General features: G+C 44.4%; 1 protein-coding gene and 1 pseudogene across 3 annotated transcripts in view; both read left to right on the top strand.

The window, feature by feature from the left end:
• Window positions 1-1,296: 1,296 nt before the first annotated feature.
• LOC107157956 lies at window positions 1,297-4,514 on the top strand (annotated as a pseudogene).
• A 3,031-nt stretch (window positions 4,515-7,545) lies between these two features.
• Window positions 7,546-20,426, top strand: part of Lyst (lysosomal trafficking regulator) — a 165,948-nt gene continuing 153,067 nt past the window's right edge. The window contains exon 1 of one of the 3 annotated variants that reach the window (XM_048800390.1): window positions 7,546-7,986. The gene's annotated coding sequence lies outside the window, so the exon portion shown is untranslated. Of the gene's footprint in view, window positions 7,987-20,342; window positions 20,423-20,426 lie in introns of those variants that run through there. The other 2 variants (XM_048800391.1, XM_048800392.1) reach the window with 2 other exon arrangements.

The raw sequence follows: 20,426 nt of genomic DNA, 5'->3' as shown, positions 1-20,426 counted from the left end.
TTGTGAAAAATACATCATCTACCAAGCAAAGATGTTTAACCAAGTCTTGATTATTGGTGTTTGTAAAAGTGAAATAGGGCATTGGTAGAATAGACTTCAGTCCTCTGCAGGTAATACAGTGATGATAATCTGTCCGCATGGAAAGTTTCTGCACTATAATTTCTATAAAGTATTTATCCATATAGAAAAAATTCTAGAAGAATCTCTGCCAAAATATCAAGAGTGGCTACCTATGAAAAATGGCACATCTGGAGCTTTTTGTGGTTGCTTTTTTTTTTTTTTTAAATCTATAGCATCTAATTTGTTAAATTCAAAATGTGAATTTTTTTTAATTGGCGTATAACACAAATATGAAATGGGCACTCACCTATTCATGACTTGATAAGTGATCGCAAATTGAACACACCCAGGAAACTAACAAATGGATCAAGAACCGGGACACTATCAGGCTTCTAAAAGCCTCCTTCATAGAATCATTTAGAACCTACTGTATTTTCTTACTTCCTTCACTAAAGACTATGTTTGCATGATTTTTTTTAAATGGTTGCATTTAATTGTAGTGAATTGATCAATTGTTCTAAGAATGTTTATACCTTATCTTTTATAAACATGACTCCATGTGGAATCTGTGATGATCATTAGTAATCTGGTCACTTTACAGAGCACTATAATCCAGGACACTTCTCGGAAATTTCAAAAGAAAGTAAGCAAGTTGGTAGAGAAAACACACCACCTCAAGTATTTCCTGAAGCCCTCGTACAAGTCTCCTTGTCTTACGGATGAGAGTCAAGAGAGGATGGAGTGTAAGAGCAGTGTCGAGAACTTAGTACCAACTCTCTTTCCCCACACCTGCTTCCCCTCTGGGGAGAGTCCTTTTCTGTTAACTTTAGAAAAAACACACAATGATTCACAAGATGAGACTCCATTCTGGTGGGTCTCAGCAGCCAAGAAGTGCAGGTTTCTTGTCTTGTAAATTTGATGGACAAAATCCACAGACCAGGACAAAATCCACAGACCAGGCAGACCAAGACATGTGAGCATAATGATAAAATTTATTGAAAAGCAGGAGCATAACTTTTGCAATGCAAGTGAGAATAAGGAAATTTCACCCTCAGAAAATCCTAGTCTAGGGGATGATATAGCACTTGGGTCACTCCCATCGGTTCAAACTTATGCTAGTTAGGGTTTGGAAACGCACTAATACTGTGGATCAACTCTGGAGTCCCGACTTCCACTCAACTCTGCCCGCATCCATTTCCTCAGGGCAGGTCAGAGGGGGAGAGGGAGTGGGAGGTCATGGATGTGGCTGCTGCACTGTGTGGAGCTGGCTTCTACAGCAGGCATGGGTACCAGGCCCAGGCCTGGCTGTGGCAGGGTGAGGTGGGTGCCTTGGCTGGCCTGGGCACTGGCTTGTGATGCCTGCATGGTGGGCTCCACATGGCTGCAGATCATGCCTGCCTCTAGTGCTTTGACCTCCCCAGGTTGCCACTCCACACTCCACTAGTCTGAAGCTGCTTCTCGGCGGGGACCAGTGGGCCCCGGAGCCTTGTCATTCTGACCTGTGAATCTGTCACCACACAGAGGAGGTCAGGGGAGGTCAGGCTCTGCTTTTCCTGATCACCTTTCGGGGTGCCTCAAATGGAGGGTCTATTTTGCCCTTTCGAGAACAGTATTTGCCTATCAAACATCAGCAGACAGGCCTGTTTATTTTCCCAGAGACGTGGGGCAGACACTTCCTGTTCTCACCTGCCCTGCTTACTGGGCCAGGTCAGACTTTTGCCCAGGTCCCAGGCCTTCCTTCCCTAATGGGCTTCTAGGCCTCCTCTCTGAGAGCCTCTGTATCTTTATACTCACAGTGACCTTTAAAAGACAACTTGGGGAAAGACAAACCTTTAAATAAATAGGTGAATATGGTCTTAGAGCTGTCACCCTTCTCGTGACCTTTGGACATTGAGAAATACTTTGGCCTTGGACAGCTCTGGACTGTCCTGTGTCTCAAACTTGGTCCCAGGGGGTGGGGCTGAGATCTGGGAACACAACTTGAGTGCTGAGTAAATATAGAGCTTTCTGGGCTTCCGGTGGGAATTCCAGCACATAGAACATGTCGATTATCCTCCTTACAAAAGCTAGCTGAACCCAGGGACTCCTGCTCTGCCCTAGGCTATGACAGACTAGCCATAGGCAGAGGTCTTCATATGGTCATAGGCTCAGAGAACCTTGAAGCCAGCGGCTCATGGATAGGTGGATGATGCACAATTCATGGAGGGTCCAGTGAAAGGGGCAGTATGGAGGGCTCCAAGCACAGAGCAGAGGACAGGGATGTGCCAGCCAAAATGCAACCAGAAAACTCTGTGTCCAGCTCTGCCTGGGAGGGTGCACTACAGGGCTCAACTGCAAGTCCACTGCACTTACTGTCTGGAGCACCACTGGGACAGTGGTGGACAGAGGTGGACAGTGGTGGACAGTGGTGGACAGTGGCTGGAGTCTGCTTTCATTCTTGGACATTCAGTACAGATCAGTCACACTCCCCTCCCTGCACACATTCCTTTTGTAAAACTTCGGTATTAAAAGCGTTCACATTGTTGTGAAACTATCACCACTATCTGACTCTGGAGTTTTTCATCTTCCCAAGCAGAAACTCTGCCCCTAGAAGATTACAACTCCTGGTTCCCCATCCTCCACCCCTGGATATGACTGTTCTACTTTCTGTCTCTTGTCTTGACTGCCCTGGGTATCTCCCATAAGTGGGATCATACAGTATTTGGCTTTGTGACTGACTTTGTGTTACTTCACTGGGTCTAAATGTCTTCAAGACGCATCCCTGTTGTAGTGCCTGCCAGAATTTCTTTCCTATTAAAGTTAATATTCCATCGTATGGTTTATCACATTTTGTTTACCTATTCACACATCAATGGACACTTGGATGCCTCCGCCTCTCAACTATTGTGAATAATGCTGGTAGAAACATTAGCATTCAAGAAGCTGTTTGAGACCCTGCTGTCAATTCTCTGGATTCTATAACCAGAAGTGTAATTACTGGCTCGTATGGTAATTTGGTTTCATTTTAAGGGTCCTTCCTTTTGTAGCAAAAAAAGTGTTCTGGGAGGTGAGACTAGGTGGAGAAGAGAGATGGTAAGAATCAAGGGTCCTTAACGCAGGAGAAGCACTTCAAGGACCCGGAACAAGTAGACCAGCTGGTGAAGGTGGACCGAGACAATGCAGATTTGGGCAGACAACTTGAGTAAGCTGAAGAACTTATGTAGCAAGAGAGAGAGAGAGAGAGAGAAGACAGCCAGAATGATGACTCTGTTTCAGAGAACATGTTGAATTTTCATGAACTCCCTGAAGACACTTTAGCTAGCCTGAAAGTCTTACAAATCAAAAAAGTCCGACTCCTCATCGACAAAATCATCAGAGAGAATGGGAACCTTGTGCACCCCTCTGTGCCCATCAGTAGTGACGAGAATACAGACATCAAAGTAGAGAGGTGTCGGGGTGATTGTGCCATCAGGAAGAAATACCCTCATGTGGACCTGGTGGTGATGGTAGATGGCTTTGAAGGAGGAAAGGGGGCCGTGGTGGCTGGGAGTTGAGCTACTTCCTGAAGGTCCTGATTTTCCTGGACCAGGCACTCACCTAGTGTGTTCTCCATACATTGGGAAGTCGGAGCCACACTCCTTTTTACACCCCCCTTTCTGGTGAGGGAGGAAGTCATGCAGGGGGTGGCACAGCTCAGCCAGTTTGACGAAGAACTTCATAAGGCAATGGGAAAGGTACCGAGAAGTCTATGACCGACGACTCCTATGGTGAGAAATCCCTGATTACCACCTCAGAGAAGCCCATCGTGCTCTCCACCAGGGTGAGTGACTGGCCTGTCCACCTGCTTTCACCAGGAGGGGCTCCCATGGCTGTGACACCCGCAGGATCTTTTGAGTCCATCAGTTTGAGAAGACTGGACAGTTTGTGTACCTGCCACCCCATCATAACAAGTCATGGAAGATGTTTGAAGAGATGATTGCCATGGCTGAAGAGGTCTACAGTCTCTGGGGGACTCCTTATGTGAATATTTTCTCAGAGTCTTGGAAACAAGCTGCCAGGAAGATGCTTGACCTGGAGCCTGTTTCCAGGCTCCAGAGCCTTCTAAGGGTTAGTCTCTCGTATTAATTGGATCATCAAGCTCACCAGCTCCAAATCAGATCAGGCTGACCAAGAAGATAATGGATAAGGTGAAGTTTGTCCACAGGCTCAACATTATGATGTGCACTACCACCCATACCCTCTGCGCCATCCTGGAGAACCACCAGACAGAGCAGGGCATTGTCATGCCAGAGAAATGGAAGGAGTTCATGCCGCCAGGACTCCTGAGAACTGATCCCTTTGGGAAGCCTGCACCCATTACCGGGAACCTTCAAAGAAGCAGAAGAAGCAACACCAGAAGACAGCAAAAAGAAAATGGCAGCAAGAGATGTCACCCTGGAAAGCTGCTGCAGAACCCGGAAGTCACCGATGCTTGAACACTCCTTCCTCCCAGCTCTCTGGGCTCCATTGCTGTCAGCTGGGACCTCAGAGCTTGTGCAGGAGTGGGGAGGCCAAGCATCCACTCATGGCGCAGTCCCAGCTGACTGCACAGCTACATGGCAAACTGTCTGCTATATACAGTGCAGGCACCCTGTCACCCTGTCCCCTCGCCTGGGCTCAGGGTCTATCACTGATGACTGGTAAAACTTGCTGCAGAGGGGGAGAAAGGATTCCTTAGACACTCTTTAGAACCTCAAGGTTGGCAGGGCCAAGATGGGAAACCTATTCTTGCACGGCTACCCTCTGGCACCTGCAGCCCCCTCTCTGTGCTGGCACCATGGGCTTTCCTCCCAGGGCTGGAGCACCCCACAGGGAAGTCTCTGGGTGCCGGTGCCATTGCTGTGGTCACACGGAAACCAGACTCCCACTGTCAGGTGGCAGCCCTCTGATCTTACTTGATCACTGCCATCTTTTTATCTTCTGGAGAAAGTTTCATGCTTTTTAAAAGTCTTTCCTCTTGTGGCAGTTTGAAGACTCCTTGTCCTGGGCACTCCTTCCCTGAATGAGAGTATTTCAGTATAGTTCTTGGACTGGGACCCAAGCTGCGTGAAGTGTCCCACGAAGTCCAAGCATCATGGCTGAGAGAGTCCTTCACCTCCTTTATTCCAGACAGTGCTAGCAGCCATTTGGGCCGGGGAGGGGACAGACAGGTATGAGTCAAGTCTCCATGACACAGCTGGACTTGGTAATGCTGGATAAGTGGACAGCAAGCAGCTTAGGAGTTCTCAGGAATAACCACTGTTGGCAGTGGCAGTGGCAGTGGCAGCCCCAAGTAAACCAAGGGTTTGTCCTAAGGTCAGACCAGTCAGCCCAGGTGGCTTTTATTTTTTGACAGGCAGCAGAAGGATGGACGAAAAGCCTTCAATCTATGAACTATCCCTTCTTATCAAGCTTGCTTTTGACTGAAACCCTGGATATTTCTTCCCACAGGTGTTGTCTCTATTCTTTACTCAACTATTGATGTTTTGGACTCAGTTGGAAGGCCTGCCATGTTTCTCTACTAAATGTCATGCTTTTAGAACCATCCAAGATTTTTTTAGAGCCAACTATAACAATCAGCTCATCTCAGGCAATGGGTGATAGTCACCCATTTATATAGGCCCCACTATATTTTTTTAATCTTAAATTACCCTATTTTTGGAATCTGGATTCACTTTTATGATACCTTGTATCACAAAAATGATACTATGCATCAGAAGAATGTTTAAATGCTGGCAACCTATAAAAGCATGCAGTCTTTCACATGCATCATTTGCATGGTATTTACAAACAAGGGCCTCTGAGTTCATAATAGGGCCAAGAAATATTTTCCTCCAAAAAGCCTTCAAGAAGAAAATATCGATTCAGTCCATTAGGCTGTGGCAGGTGACCTGACAGCGGGTGGAATTAAGTGAGGCAGGAAGCACCACCCAAGATGCAAATAACACTTAGAGGTGTGAAGTCACAGGGATTCAAACTGCTTCAGGGCTGTGTGTGTGTGCACATGTGTGTGTGTTATAACCTAAAACAGAGCTAACAAACATCTCAAAGTAAAAATGTTTCTTTTCACTCTCTTTCCTAGAGGCATACATTGACGGATTTTATTACCCACAACAGTCAGCCAGTTTTCATGTTGGAAAGACAAACAGTTCTCTTTCAGTTCCTTCGACTCCTAGCTCTCTGTTGGATGTGTGTCCCTGAGTTAAACTGGAGCTGGTGCAAGGATGATAAATACAGTCAAACCCACATTCGTCTCACTGACAGCACGTGGAGGAATCCACATACCCAGCTCAAATGGCAATAACTATTTATTGAAAATTATCTATTGAGGGCCTAACACCTACATGGCACGCAGTATGCTAGAATACATTTAAAAGTATTATTGAGGAACTAATTAAAAAGACTCTGCCAGATGCTTTAGGGTTGAGCCAGGAGTGGAAATTGAGTACTGTACGTATGTGGTTGTATCTATTATAAGCATCTACTTTAATAGCCCTTGTTCTAGTCTCCAATGTGATGTTATAATGTGAATCTTTTTAGATATAATCTGTATCCATAAAATAAAGTGATTAGTATCAATTTCTAGTGAAGTAGTACCATGGAAGTTCTGAGCAAATACAAATAATACATCATAGTCACTCAACAAATATTTATTGCACATCTATTATGTGGTCTTTATATGCATACATGTTACACACCCCCACAGACATTGGTCGAGTTAGCAGCTAAGAGGATGGACTCAGGAATCAAAGGCCATATGCCACCATTCAAAAGCAGAGCAACATGGGGAAGATCTTGGATTCCTTATTTGTGAAATTTGGAAAAAAAAATCCACCTGGCAGAATTGTTGTGAGGATTAAATGTGAAAATGTTCATAAAGTACTAGCCCAGGATTTGGCATAATTTCTCAATAAAAAGTAGAAATGTATTGCTTTATACATGCATGTATGTATATAAGAATTTGTTAATAAAATACTAATACAGACATTCATACTATGCATGGGATTAAAAAGATGACAGTAATTTATAATTGACATTTTTAAAAGGTGAGGGAAGGGGGGACAGATGTCAGCACAAAGGGAAGGAAAAACAGCAACATTACAGGTTTGTTGAGTTTGTAAGCAGAGGCAAGTGGCCCTGCTGGGACTAGACTCAGGCCTCATTCTGGTGGCAGTTCAGTTCTCCTTCCCCCAAGGACTGCAGAATTCTCAAGCAAGAGTAAGGATGATCCTCTCAGGGACAGACATAGGATAGGACAGCCCCCTCTGCATAAGTCAAGGAGCCATGACTCACAGGAGCCACCACCACGAAATCACTAACTGGAAATCCTTGCTGCAGCCGCACTGCAAAGGAATTGGACTTGATTTGCCAAATTCCCCATGTGATACAAGGTGGCCACCTGCCAATGAGACAGAGGGAGAGAGGGCCATTTGCCTTCCTGGAAACAGATTTCTGAGCCCCATCACCTCGTGAAAAAGCAGTGTAAGGGTTTAGAGAACGCTGTCCCAGGGACTCTTGGCATCAAGGACAGCAGGTGTCCTGCCAGAGGGTTTGGTGCATTGGGATTTCACAGCTGGGCCCTCCTGAGGTGGGCATTGTGCTCTTGAGGTTCATGAAGACACTGCCTTCACCACTGTGGCTTCCTCTGGTGACATCAGAGAGCACAGCAGCATTTTATTGTGACAGCTCAGGCTGCCTCCGTTTTCCATGCCCCTGTAATGCCAGGAGAATGATGCTACCCTAAGCCAGCTGAACAGAGGCCAGGATTTAACTGCAAACAAGAGACCCAGCTGGCTACCAGCGTGGAGGACACCAATTCCACTGCGGCTGAGTGGGAGGCTGCTGATGGGCCTCCAGTGGAGATGCCCACGGAGTGACCACCGAAGGCAAGGGTTCTTTGCTCAACTGAAGAACGTAATCACCGTGCAGGTAGGATTGCCTGTTTCTGAGACTTCCTAGTGCCAGCAGAGAGCATGGGCAGCCCAGGTGGCAGGCGAGGTGCTGTCTGAGAGCTTGGGTACCACGGGGAAAGGTGATTACTGATGGATTCCAGGTTGGTGCCCTTGGATGCTGGCTCCTGCAGACTCCTTGTTCGGAGGGGGCGGGCAGCTCTGCAGAGAAACCTGAGGGGAGGGTATCTGAGGAAGGAGAATAAGGGTCCAAGTAGGGTGAGCTGGAGACTTCATTGGAGAGATTTCAGTACCTATTCTTGGGCAAAGAAATTGAGATTTTTTTTTTTTTTGTCTCAGGCTTGATGTAGTTATAAGAACTCACTCAATAAAGGGATGCAGATGGGCTCATTGGGATATTAGGACACAAGGCACATCACACTGAGCATATCCAAATGCACTTTATTTCCCACCTTCTAACTCCTCACTGCTAGCCCTCCTGTAATCCTTTGGGCCCCATGGCATTCCTGACCTGAGGACTTCTCAAGACCATCTCTACCCCCTGGGCTGGCACAGATTGGAATGGAGAATTATGAAGGGCTAGTGAAGCCCATGAATGAGATCAGAGGGAGCCAGGACCATGCCCAATTGGGAGGGGTGGAGGATAATCTGGAAGTCAGGAGGTGAGCCATTACAGTAGAAGTGCTGAGGTTCAGGGGTTCTGAGCAATCATTCTGCAAGTGGGGCACCTGGAGACTGGGTCAGCTTAGCTGGTGGAGAGGGGACAGGAGTGAACACAAAGACAACTCCATGTGCTCTGAAGCCAAGCCAGCAGCTGAGGGCTCTCTGCCATTCCATAAGCTTGCTCGCAAGGACTCTTGTGTCCTCTGAACACCCCTCTCCATCCCCACATCCCCTTGGCTTGGGCCCTTGTTATGTCCGTCAGGGCTGGTGCAGGAGTCCCCCTGCCACCGTCTGTGCCTCTAGTCCCTTTCCCTCTGACCCACTCTTCACTCCTCACCAGCATGATCTTTCCAAAATGCAAGCATGGTCATCTCTCCAGTTTCAAGGACTCCAGTGGCTTCTCAGTTCCTACAGAATAAAGCCCAAACTTCTAGCCTCCAAGATCTGCCCCTTGGCCACTACGGGGTCATTTGTGACTTGCCTGCTAGGATCCAGTGCTCGAGTATTGGTGGTTCCCTAACAGGCCCTTGGGGCAGGCTTCTTACTGCCCATGCTCTTCCCTCAGACCGTAATACTCAGTCTTCCCCATCTTCCCCATCTTCCCAAAGCCTCCTCTTCTGTGAAGCCTTCCCAAGTTCCCTCCACAGCAGGGTTCATTGTTCTGCCTCCTAATCTTGTGTGTGTGTTTAAATATGCATAACATAAAGGTTACTCTTTTAACCATTTTTAAGTGTACAACCTAGCAATATTAACTACTTTCACGTGGTTGTGTGACCGTCCCCAACATTCATCTCCAGAACTTTTTATTTTCCTCACTGAAACTATCCCCAGATGCTACCCGCTTACTCCCCTTGTCCCTCAGTCACTAGAATCACCCTGCTACTTTCCATCTCTGTGGCTGTGACTACTCTGAATGAGATTTCATCTACGGGGACTCTTACATTACTTGTCCCTTTGTGACTGGCTTGTGTCACTCAGCACGGTATCTTCAAGGTTCATCTGTTAATAGCATGTGTCAGGACTTCCTCCCTTCTTAAGGCTGAATAATATCTCATTTATGGATGGGCCCCATCTTTCTTATCCACTCAACCATCAGCAGACACCTGGGTTGCTTCCATTCCTGGCTGTCGTGAATAGTGCTATTATGAACACGGGGGACAGGTGTCTCTTTGAGAGCCTGCTTTCTTTTCTGTTGGTATGCACCCAGACATGGAGTTGCTGGGCCATGTGGAAATTCTAACTCCTGTTCTCCATCCTCAAAGATAGTCATGTGTGTTGCGTGTACATCCTCATTGTGGTTCTGTAGCCTTGCACGAATTCCCTCCGAGGAATTTTGGATAACTAAAGCACAAAGAATGCTCAGCAGAGAATATTTGATTTTTCTCTGCAGTGAAAGTAGGTTTTCCACAGAAGTCGCAAACTGGTTGAAACCTGACGGTGCAAATAGCACTCGAAATCTAAAATTAGACTCTAAGAAGAAAATCTTGAGAAATACAGTTAGTGAGTTTCATAGTCACTACTTTGTTGTGAGCTGCTTGGGAATTTGGAGACAGGAAACCTCATTTGGGGCCCTGCCCTTACTTACAGTAAGTTTCTTAATTCTCTAGGCTGATTTCATCATCAGTAAAACACGAAATACCCATTTACATTCATGGTAACAAAGGAATCCAAATGAAAGCATTCTGGTAACCTCAAGAAAGGGAATCATCTGAAATGGTGGAAGGACTGGCACCCCGTGAGGTGCTTGGGGACACTTTTAGCTGAGCTGCAAGGCAGCAAACTGGACTCAAGGTTTTCTCTTAAAGGAAGCTACTTGGAATTCCTTGGGATGAATTGTAATAACAATACTTGGTCATTACCATAGGGAAAAGAAAAACCCTGAGGAGGAAGCAGAAGTCCAGGGACCCATTAAAGCCATAAAGGAAGGTGCTGTGGAATTGGAAAACAACATCTGAGGGGTCAGTTTTCTAAAAATAAGGCACAGAAAAGAAAAAAGTTGTTAGTAAAAATGGATAGCAAGTCCTGCGTGGAGTGTGTGCACCCTGGGCGGGCAGTCTTGGTTAACTTTTAGGATAAGTACTCTAATCTATTTTGCATGGTTCCTTCTGGCTCTGTGTATGCATTAGGTGTGGCAAAGACGTAGTTATAGTCACTACTATGATGTTGGTGACACTTTTACTGAGTAATAAATAAACATGGCTTTCTTGCCTTAAAAGAACTGACCAGTCAACTTATTTTTAGATCTTCCAACCTCCATGTTTGTCTCCAACGTGTTAAGATGCTGTGCTAATTGGGGCTCCACCAGGGAAGGCAGTGGGCAGCAGGCAAGACTACTGATTTTTTGTTTTCTTCACATACGGATAAAGTAATACCAAAGGGTATATATTCTCTCCCCTTCATTCCTCTGTCTTTACTCCCTGAACTGAGAAAGTGGTCAGCAAAAAGAAACATGTTTGGAAACAATTACAGAATTCAGGAGGCGTCACCCATTGCTGGGAAATCTGAGACAGGGAAGGCTTATGCTATCCGGGGGTGGTGGTAGTTGAGTCTGAGAAAAACAAGACTGCAGTTTCTTCAGAAAAATTCAGAGCCATTTTCAGGATTGTCAGTTTATGGCTCTGTATTCCTCTGTTCTAGAGAGATCAGAAAGAGAAAAGCAATCAGGATGTAACCAGGGTGGTGTTTCTAACGAGAGGGGGAATGGTGAGTGTGATGGTGTAGAAGGGCTGAGTATGTACTTGGAGGGAAATGCTTTTTCCTTCTTCTTTTTCCCTTCAGACTATGTCTTCCACACTGTGTTCTCAGGCATCTGGTCGGGGAGTCAGTAAACACAGGTGGTGCCTGTGTGCCCCTGGGCTGTGCTGGAGGTGAATGCAGTCTGGCACTCGGCCACTCTTACCATGTATCCTCCTCTCTTTGCAAAACCAGTCCCCAGTGTCTAAGCAATTTGTCTTATTTTGGAGAGCTAGTGTGTGTCGGCCTTGATGTGTTCCTATTTCAGGAAAACCCCTCAGACCTGCAAAGGTCTATGTGTTGACTGTTCCCAGACCACTTCTCAGTATTAAAATACTGTCACAGGTGGATAGGATGCTCACCTAGGTGCTGCCTGCAATTCATGAGGACCTCAGTCCTCTGGACAGCCTGAGTCCGGGTGGTAGATGGCAAGGCCAGGGTTAAAAGCCAGGTTTCCAACAATTAGCAGAAGCACTGCTGCCAACAAGTGCTGCTCTGTATCCCATCAGGAAACAATTGCTCTCCTATTAGAACTAATGACCAGTCACAGCGGAATTGCAGAAATGGAGCTATAGGTTCTGCCGGAAACAAGCCAGGGGAGGTTATCCTGCAGGGTATGAGGTCCTGGGATGAAGCCTTGCAGTGCATTTCCTGGTCATCTATTGCTTTGATTTGGTGGCCTCAGATTCCTGGTTGATGCTTTGAATGTCTGGAGCTCGTGCAGTCTGAGCAGCAGAATGAAAACTACCATGATTTTCATTCCACTTTTGAGCATGTTTTTACCAGGGACAGCAGGTCTGCTGAGTCAATGGCCAGGGAGTGTGGGAAAGCAGAAATCAAATAGAACCCAGGAAAAGCCAGATCAAATAGCAGCTTGCACATGGGCCACAAAATCCAACGCCAGAGCCAGAGCTACTCTGTCACAAGCCCCTCCCTCCCTGTCTAGAGAGCTAGTGGAGTCTGCATTCAGCTGGAGGCTGAGGCCACCTGCTCCTGCACCTGCCTCTGGGAATCATTCTTGGAGCTTGCTGCTTGAAACACCCTACCTCACTAACATGTGGGAAATGACATGTAATTGTTTTTAAATATGGATAAAAATCCAGAAGCTTATGTTATTAAATAGGCCTACAAATTTTGGAGTGCCTTGCTTATTTAAGGCCTTTTGCAATCTGCAAGCATGATTTAATATATCTAAACAGAATCAACCATTTCCCTCAGTTAGATTGCTAGGATCTAGTGACACCCTGTTCCCTTGTCTTCTCTTGTTAACATTTTGGTGATTGGTTTTCCAACCTAATGTCTGCATTGGTTCCAGAATCACTGTGTATTTCAAACCTCCTTCCTGGGTAGGATCATTGCACTTCCAGAAGGATTATGCAGTTTGTTTTCAATAAGATGATATATTTAATGGTACAAAATCAGAATTTAAATAAAATCTGCCAAAGCATGAGAGGACACATAACCTTAGTTGGCCATGTGACTATAGGTCATAGAGATTCCTTTGGCTATTTGTGTACATCTGTATTGCTATGTTCCTCATTTATTTATTTTTTTTTTTTTATTGAGCAGTTAGTCTCTGGGGCACTTGGGAGCCCAAAAAGTCAAAACATGGCACCTACAACTTAATAAATTCAAAGTGTATTTGAGAAGAGAAACAAATTTTGAAAACACACAATAGTGATGTTGTGGGAAGCTGGGGAGATTGGGAGGACACCATGAGGTTGTCTGCCACAGTTACAGGAGATGTTCTTTCCCTTTTAATTGATAAAGGAGAAAAAGCACATTTTAATTTAAATACTAACTTATAACACTGAAAGGGAAAGACGGTGCCTTTTGAACATTCAGTGTAAGTCTCATGTAGGTATGGGTTGAGATGACAGCACACCCTGACTTAGGGTACCCTTTAATTCTTGAAAATTAAAGCAGACTCTCCATCAGCCCCTCTGGAGAGTGAGTAACACTGGTTATAGTTATGAAATGCCTAATCAGCATCCTACTAGTTGCCCCACAATAGGTCCGAGATCTCTGTCCCTTATCAGTTTGACCTATGCTTTGAGGTTTTTCAATAAGTGATTGACATTTTAAGCAAGATGGAACATAACTTGGTTAGAAATGACCAGGATGACACCCGGGGCAAGGGCAGACAGGGGTCATCTTCACTACCCTCCTGCCAGACTTTGAACATTCTCCACCCTGCCTGGAACCTGGTCTTGACCCTTTCTCCACCACAAAGGGTGCTTCTTGCCAGTCTTTACATGCTGCTCCCTCTCCTAGAAAAGTGCTTCTGAATCTTGAATAACATAAACAACACAAATAACATAGGGATCTTGTTAAAATGCCCAGTCTAACTCAGTGAGTCTGGGGAGTGGCCTGATACAGTTTCTCACAAACTTCCAGGTAATGCTGCCACTGCTGGCCAAGGAGCAGCTGGGCCTGAACACCCTTCCTGCCTGTCCTGGCCAAACTGCCAGTGATTGGTGACTAGTGAATTCTTTTGGTGTTGTTGTTGTTGTTCGAATTAGTTATACATGACAGGAGAATGCATTTTGACACATCCTACATAAATGGAACATAACTTCTCATTCTTCTGATTGTACATGATGACACTCGTTGTGTAGTCACATATGCACATAGGGTAATAATATCCAATTCATTCTTGACACATGGACTTTATACATCTAGGCACATGCACAGACACACACACAGCAATACAGCAACCATATCAACAATACCAACCAAGCAACAAACCTTAGGAGATGTTGACCTGCCCAAAGCCTTCTGAGTCTTTGGTGTCAAGTCTAGAGTCAGCCCTTCAAAGAAGACTTCTCTGACCTGGGATGAACTTGGATGTCCATCCATGGCACTACAGAGAATCCTAAGCATGTCACTGCCATCCCCTTCTCTCCCATGGTGATTGCTTAAGCAAGTAAGCCTGTGTGGAGTCCCAGCAGACCTGGAATATCTTGCAACTACCTTTGGATCCCAATGCCTTGAATGTTGCAAGTACACAGGAGGTATTCAAATAATTAAAAGAAGGCCTAAAATAATGGATTGATCTTGCAAACTTACTAGTGGATTCTGTGTATTAGGAAAAGTTAGAGACATTTTTAAAATGGTCCCAAAGTGTGTCATACATAAACTGATAGAGAAAATGTAATTGAGCATCTTTTTTGTTGTTGTTGTATTTGGTACCAGGGATTGAACTCAGGGGCACTCAACCATTGAGCCACACATCCCCAGCCCTATTTTGTATTTTATTTAGCGACAGGGTCTCACTGCATTGCTTAGCACCTCACTTTTGCTGAGGCTGGCTTTGGTGATCCTCCTGCCTCAGCCTCCTGAGAAGCTGGGATTAAAGACATGTGCCACCAGGCTGGGCCATAGTGAGAATCTTTTGTGTAACAGTTTTTGAGTAGGCAAGGGAACACATACATCACCTGTTCCTTACCCTGAACCTCTTAGCCCTGCCTGATTCTTTCCAACTGCCACTTTTTTTTTATTAGTTGTTCAAAACATTACAAAGCTCCTGACATATCATATTTCATACATTAGATTCAAGTGGGTTATGAACTCCCATTTTTACCCCGTATACAGATTGCAGAATCACATCGGTTATACATCCATGTTTTTACATACTGCCATACTAGTGTCTGTTGTATTCTGTTGCCCTTCCTATCCTCTACTATCCTCCTTCTCCTCCTCTCCCCTCCCATCTTCTCTCTCTACCCCATCTACTGTAATTCATTTCTCTCCCTTGTTTTTTTTATTCCCTTTCCCCTCACTTCCTCTTATATGTAATTTTGTATAACAATGAGGGTCTCCTTCCATTTCCATGCAATTTCCCTACCAACTGCCACTTTGAACTAGTCAGGAGATATGCTGTTATATAAATCTGTGAAAACTTGGACTGTGTTTTCCTAGTTTCCTTCTGCATGAGCTACATGAGCTTTAGAGAATCCTGATGATCTGTGATCTGCTCTGATCACCTGGGCATTGGCTTTATAAACAGGACTGGAGAGGAAACCTGCTTTTTTCATGGCAGTGTTTCTTCATTTCTCTTTACTTCTTAGCCTGACTACTGTGTATGACAGACTTCGTTTGCTCTTCCAAAATGAACAGTTCGTGTAGGTTATAACTGCAAGTTAATCAGAAACGTGTTGACCACAGGAATATATCAGGAATTAGGACAGACAAATATTTGCTATTCAAATAAGAAATGCCAAGTAAATACCTAGGCCAAGAATTAAGCTCAACAAAGGACCTACCTCCTTTTTATTCATGACAGTGATGGTGATAGTAATAATGTCAAGAATAACGATTGTGTGTGTGTACTGAAACATCTGTGGGCATGTGTGTAAATTACTAGTGATTCACTTTGGAATGAGATCACAGAACACTTTTTTTTTCACTTTTTTAATTATATATTTTTATTTGTTCTTAATAGAATACTTTTCATCTTCTACATCGTATGTATTTCTAATGTTTAAAATTATTACTATAGCACATATTTCCTATAAGCAAGTCAGAAATTTAAAAATAAGCAGAAAAACAAGTCAGAAATTTAAAAAGAAAGAAATGCTTTTATGAGAATCTGTGACATGTTGCCCACAGCAGGTCTTTCCCACACGTGAAAAGAGAATACCGAGTCATTTCGCAGAAGTTTCTGCAGCAAAGTAGGAAATTCAGGCTGTTTTTTGACACCTCTAGCTGGTTGAAAAGGTCATCTCATACACTATTTTTTTTTTTAATTTACAAATCTTTTAATGCAATGGCATGAGTTTTTGAGTACAGTATAGATGTTTGGGAGGATTTAAAATGCTATTGGTGATTTAGTAATGACGCAAAAGAAGCTTACTAAAATCCAGTCTGATAATGTTTACAAAAAGTTGCTATCAACTAAACGTTGCTATCAACTAAATGAAGACACGAATCATTAATTCACCACTTCAATAAAATTTTGAGGCACCTACTAAAATAGCATATAAAAAGATTTACATACATCCTAATAAAATAAAGCACTCTAAATTTTGGGGGGGCGGGTCCCAAGGATTGAACTCAGGGGCACTTGACCACTGAGCCACATCCCCAGTCTTTTTTTGTATTTTATTTAGAGACACAGTCTGAGTTGCTTAGCACTTTGCTAAGTTGCTGAGGCTGGCTTTGAACTCATGATCCTCCTGCCTTAGCCTTCCAAGCTGCTGGGATTACAGGCATGCACCACTGCTTCCAGCTATCTATAATTTTTTAAATGTAAAAATTCCTTGGTCTTTAGTTAAATGTATGATTTTAGCTATCTGTATAATTTTTTAAAATATTTTTTTAGTTGTCAATGGACCTTTATTTATTAATGTGCGGTGCTGAGAATAGAACCCAGTGCCTCACACATGCTAGGCAAGCGCTTTACCACTGAGCCATGACCCTAGGCCCTATCTGTACAATTTTGACCATGTGATTGTTACAGAAATTGCAGTCCTGTATTCTTTCTACCACTACCCAAATCTATTTCCCTTTCAGTACATGGAAGTAGGCATTTAAGCAGCATAACTTTATCTCAAGATTATGATTAATTTTACTCTTTGAATATTTATTTTAATTGTAAACAAAATTTTCTAAATTAATCAAAGCATTCATCCAAATATTTACTGATTGACTACAAAATCTCAGGCACTGTTCTGGTGCTTGGGGTACAGCCTAAATAGAACTAAGATTGCTGCCTTGGGAATTCTACAGTCTAAATGGGGTTGACAATAAAAATAAGCATAATGAATAGGTAAATTATGTAATATGTTATAAACTGGTAGGTGCTATGAGAGAGATGGTGTTTAGAGTTTTAAGCTACAGGACACCAACTCAGTACCAGATCCCAAGTGATAGGTAGCCTATGTTTTTTAATAAAATTATTTCAGGGGAATTTTTCTTCTGAGGGAAATTCAAGTCCCAGGGCAGAGGCCTGTCCTGTCTATGTTCAAGGGCAGTCCTGAGTGTGGGCCTCCTTGAGAGAGAAAGTAAGAACACAGATAGCAAGGAGACAAGAGAGCTCTCCCCATGCCATCTGGAGAAAATGCACCTCATATGGAGGGACCAGGCAATGCAGAGGCCTAAAAGTGGGGACCTGTTTGGCATGTTTGTTAATAGCACAAAGCCCAGTGCATCTGCAGTGCCTAGAGAGTAGGAAGTGATGAGGGTGTGGGGGCCAGACACTTTGAGCTCTTGAAGATCATTGTGAGGACTTTGGTTTTTACCTACAGGAAATGGGGAGCAACTGCAGGTTTATGAGCAGAGATGTGACATGATCTGATTTACATATCTGTTCATGGAAAATTTTTAAGAAATTGTAGGGAATAAAATGTGAAACTGTGCATATTTACATTAACTGCACATTTTAAGCCTTGATATTACAAGATCATTTTAGAGTCAAATTATAGATAATGTACCTTTTTAAAAATTTTTTCCAGTATGTTATATATATGTAGGCGGACTTCCTTCTATATACTTATGACTTTTTCTTTATTTTCCTTCTTTTGCATATTCTCAATTACGCCTTTTTTTGTGCTCATTTAAAACTTTTAACTAAGGGCATTTCCTTTTTGTCTTCTCCTTCTTGTTGCAGCATGGGGGATTGAACCCAAAATTTGTGCATGCTGGGCAAGTGACCTACCATTGAGCTATATCCTCAGCCCTTTTTACTTTTTGTCTTGCTAAGTTGCCCAGGATGGATTCAAACTTGCAATCCTCCTTCCTTAGCCTCCTAAATTGTTGGGATTACAAACATGTACTAACATGCCCAGCCTAAACTAAGTTTTATCTAATATGTATACTTAATATTCTAAGGTGCTCCTGAACAAAACCAGTACTGTAGTCATTTGGTTAAAATGCTTTATGACTCTGCTATACAGGGGAAAGAATAATCACAAATGATTTTACTTTGTATCTTTTACAAATAAAAACACTTCATGGGCCAAATGTCATTTTCATATAAAAATCTGTCTCATTCTCTTTTGCTTTAATAGAATTGTGATTCCAATCAAGAGAAACAGAAAGTTACTTGACACTTCTGTAACTTCTGTTCATTATTAAAAAGGTGTTTTAAGATTAGCTAATGAAAAGTTGATATATAAATGAGAGTAGATTCAGCCTTGGGTTAAATTGTGAAACAGGTCAAGTTTGGCTTCCTCTTCCTCTTTGAGTTTACAGGCACCAAAATATCTGCAGTGCCTGGTACAGTACCTAGCACACAGTAGGTTCTTTTATATATTTGTTAAATGAGTGCCCATTCCTTGGAGGTGTCCCTTTTATTAAATTGTTAAAGACTTTGTATGTTGTCCATTTTTGGAGTATTTGCACTTTAAAAGACTGCGGGCTGGGAAGTGGGTAACCTCTACCTAAAGATATGAACTGCTAATGGTTAAACATCAGAGTCACAGCGGAGATTTTTTTTTAAAGTGGGGAAATTTCTGGAGAGCCCCTTTAAACCACATCAATGGACAACTATTTACTTTGCTTGTCACTGGGCCAGCTGTGAGCTGAGGAATTCAGAGTTGCCTTTGCTTTGTAGCCTTGATTTATTTCTATTTCCTGATTCCTGTGCAAAAAAAGTTATCAGAATTGTTGATTCTACAGCAATTTCTACCAATTTGTAGACTTTTTGCTTTCATATTGTATTATTCAGTAGAACTTGAAAACTACTGAATGATACAAACTGTATCTTTATAGTTCAAGCTCTTTTTCACCTCTGACATTCTCAAGGCTTGTAAACAGTGGCTGCAAGGTGAGGAGGGGTGTCCCTGAAATGGAGAACTGCCCATAGCAGCAGTCTGTCAAGTTCATGCTGAACCCTGCAGTCAGCAATGCAGCTGAAACATCCTGCATTTAACCTGTGGCTTCCATGCTCTGGAGAGACTCCATTAAGGCATATTCCGTTGATGGTTATCAAAACAAAACATAAGAGCTGGACAAAAATTAAAGTGGTGAAGACAAATGCATTGCAGTAGGGGAACAGAGACCCCAGTATAGAACTGGGCTCCATTCTGAATACACCAGGAATAAGTGGGAACTTACAGGCAAGGAGCAAGGGGTCCATGGTCAGAAAATTGCTAAGAGGAGAGATCAAGTTGATGAATTCTAGTTGAACCAACCTAACAGGATTCTAGCTGTAGGCAGGCCAACATGAACAAGGTGGAGATGAATAATTTTAATTAGATATCAATTAGATTCATGCTAAGCTGCCTTGGCAGGGCTATGTGCTACAGTTGGAGTTTACAAGGAAGAGCACACATGGATCAAGGAGAAGGTTCAAAAGCCTGACTAAAGTTTGGGAAGCAAAGAATCCCTGTCACAGGGTGCACATTGGTGCTGGAACACAAGGGCTGAATTGGCAAATACACTTCTGCTCTGAATTAATGCTACTGTGACTTTGCAAGCCTCCCTGCATTTCTTGAACAAAGCCTAAGGTAACCCCACTACACGGTTTTCCCGCCCCAGAAGAGGCTCGAGATCCCTCGTGGGTAACCCTGCCATCTGTCCGGGCCCCTTCCCCTATTCCCTCTAGACCTGCACCCACGAGCCAGGATAGCAGTCCGCTAGACCGAAAAAGTGGACGCTGCGAAGGTGCCCAAAGCTGCCGTAGCCCAGCCGGCTCTCTTGTGTTCTGAAACAGCCGCCACTCAAGTGCGAGGAAGTGCGGCGCGGGCCACTGCCCCGCCCCGTAGCCAAGCAGCTAGCCCAGAAGCCCCGGAGCCCCGACAGCAGGCCACGCCCCGCGCCTCCAAGCCCCGTCCTCTTGGCCCACTCTCCTCCCTCCCATTGGCTCGGAGGTTCAGCGCGTCAGGCTGGCGACCCCGGCGTGCCCTCCCAGCGGGGGCGGGGCTCGGGGAGGGCGAGGCGGGACCGAGCGCGCAGACGCAGACGAGCGGGTCTGGCCCAGGAGGGCGGGGGAGGAAGGGGTGGTGTGCCCGGTTTCCTGGGTTACCTGCGGGGCGGGGGCGGGGAGTTTGCGGCGGCCAGGCGGCGGCGGCGGCAGCGACTGGGGTTCTCCGGGTAAGGGAGCGCGCGCGGCGGCCGCGG

Source organism: Marmota marmota, unplaced genomic scaffold (genome assembly GCF_001458135.2).
Source record: "Marmota marmota marmota unplaced genomic scaffold, marMar, whole genome shotgun sequence".
Taxonomy (NCBI): domain Eukaryota; kingdom Metazoa; phylum Chordata; class Mammalia; order Rodentia; family Sciuridae; genus Marmota; species Marmota marmota.
Note: the sequence above shows the minus strand (reverse complement) of the source record. Positions and strands in the feature narration are given on the sequence as shown.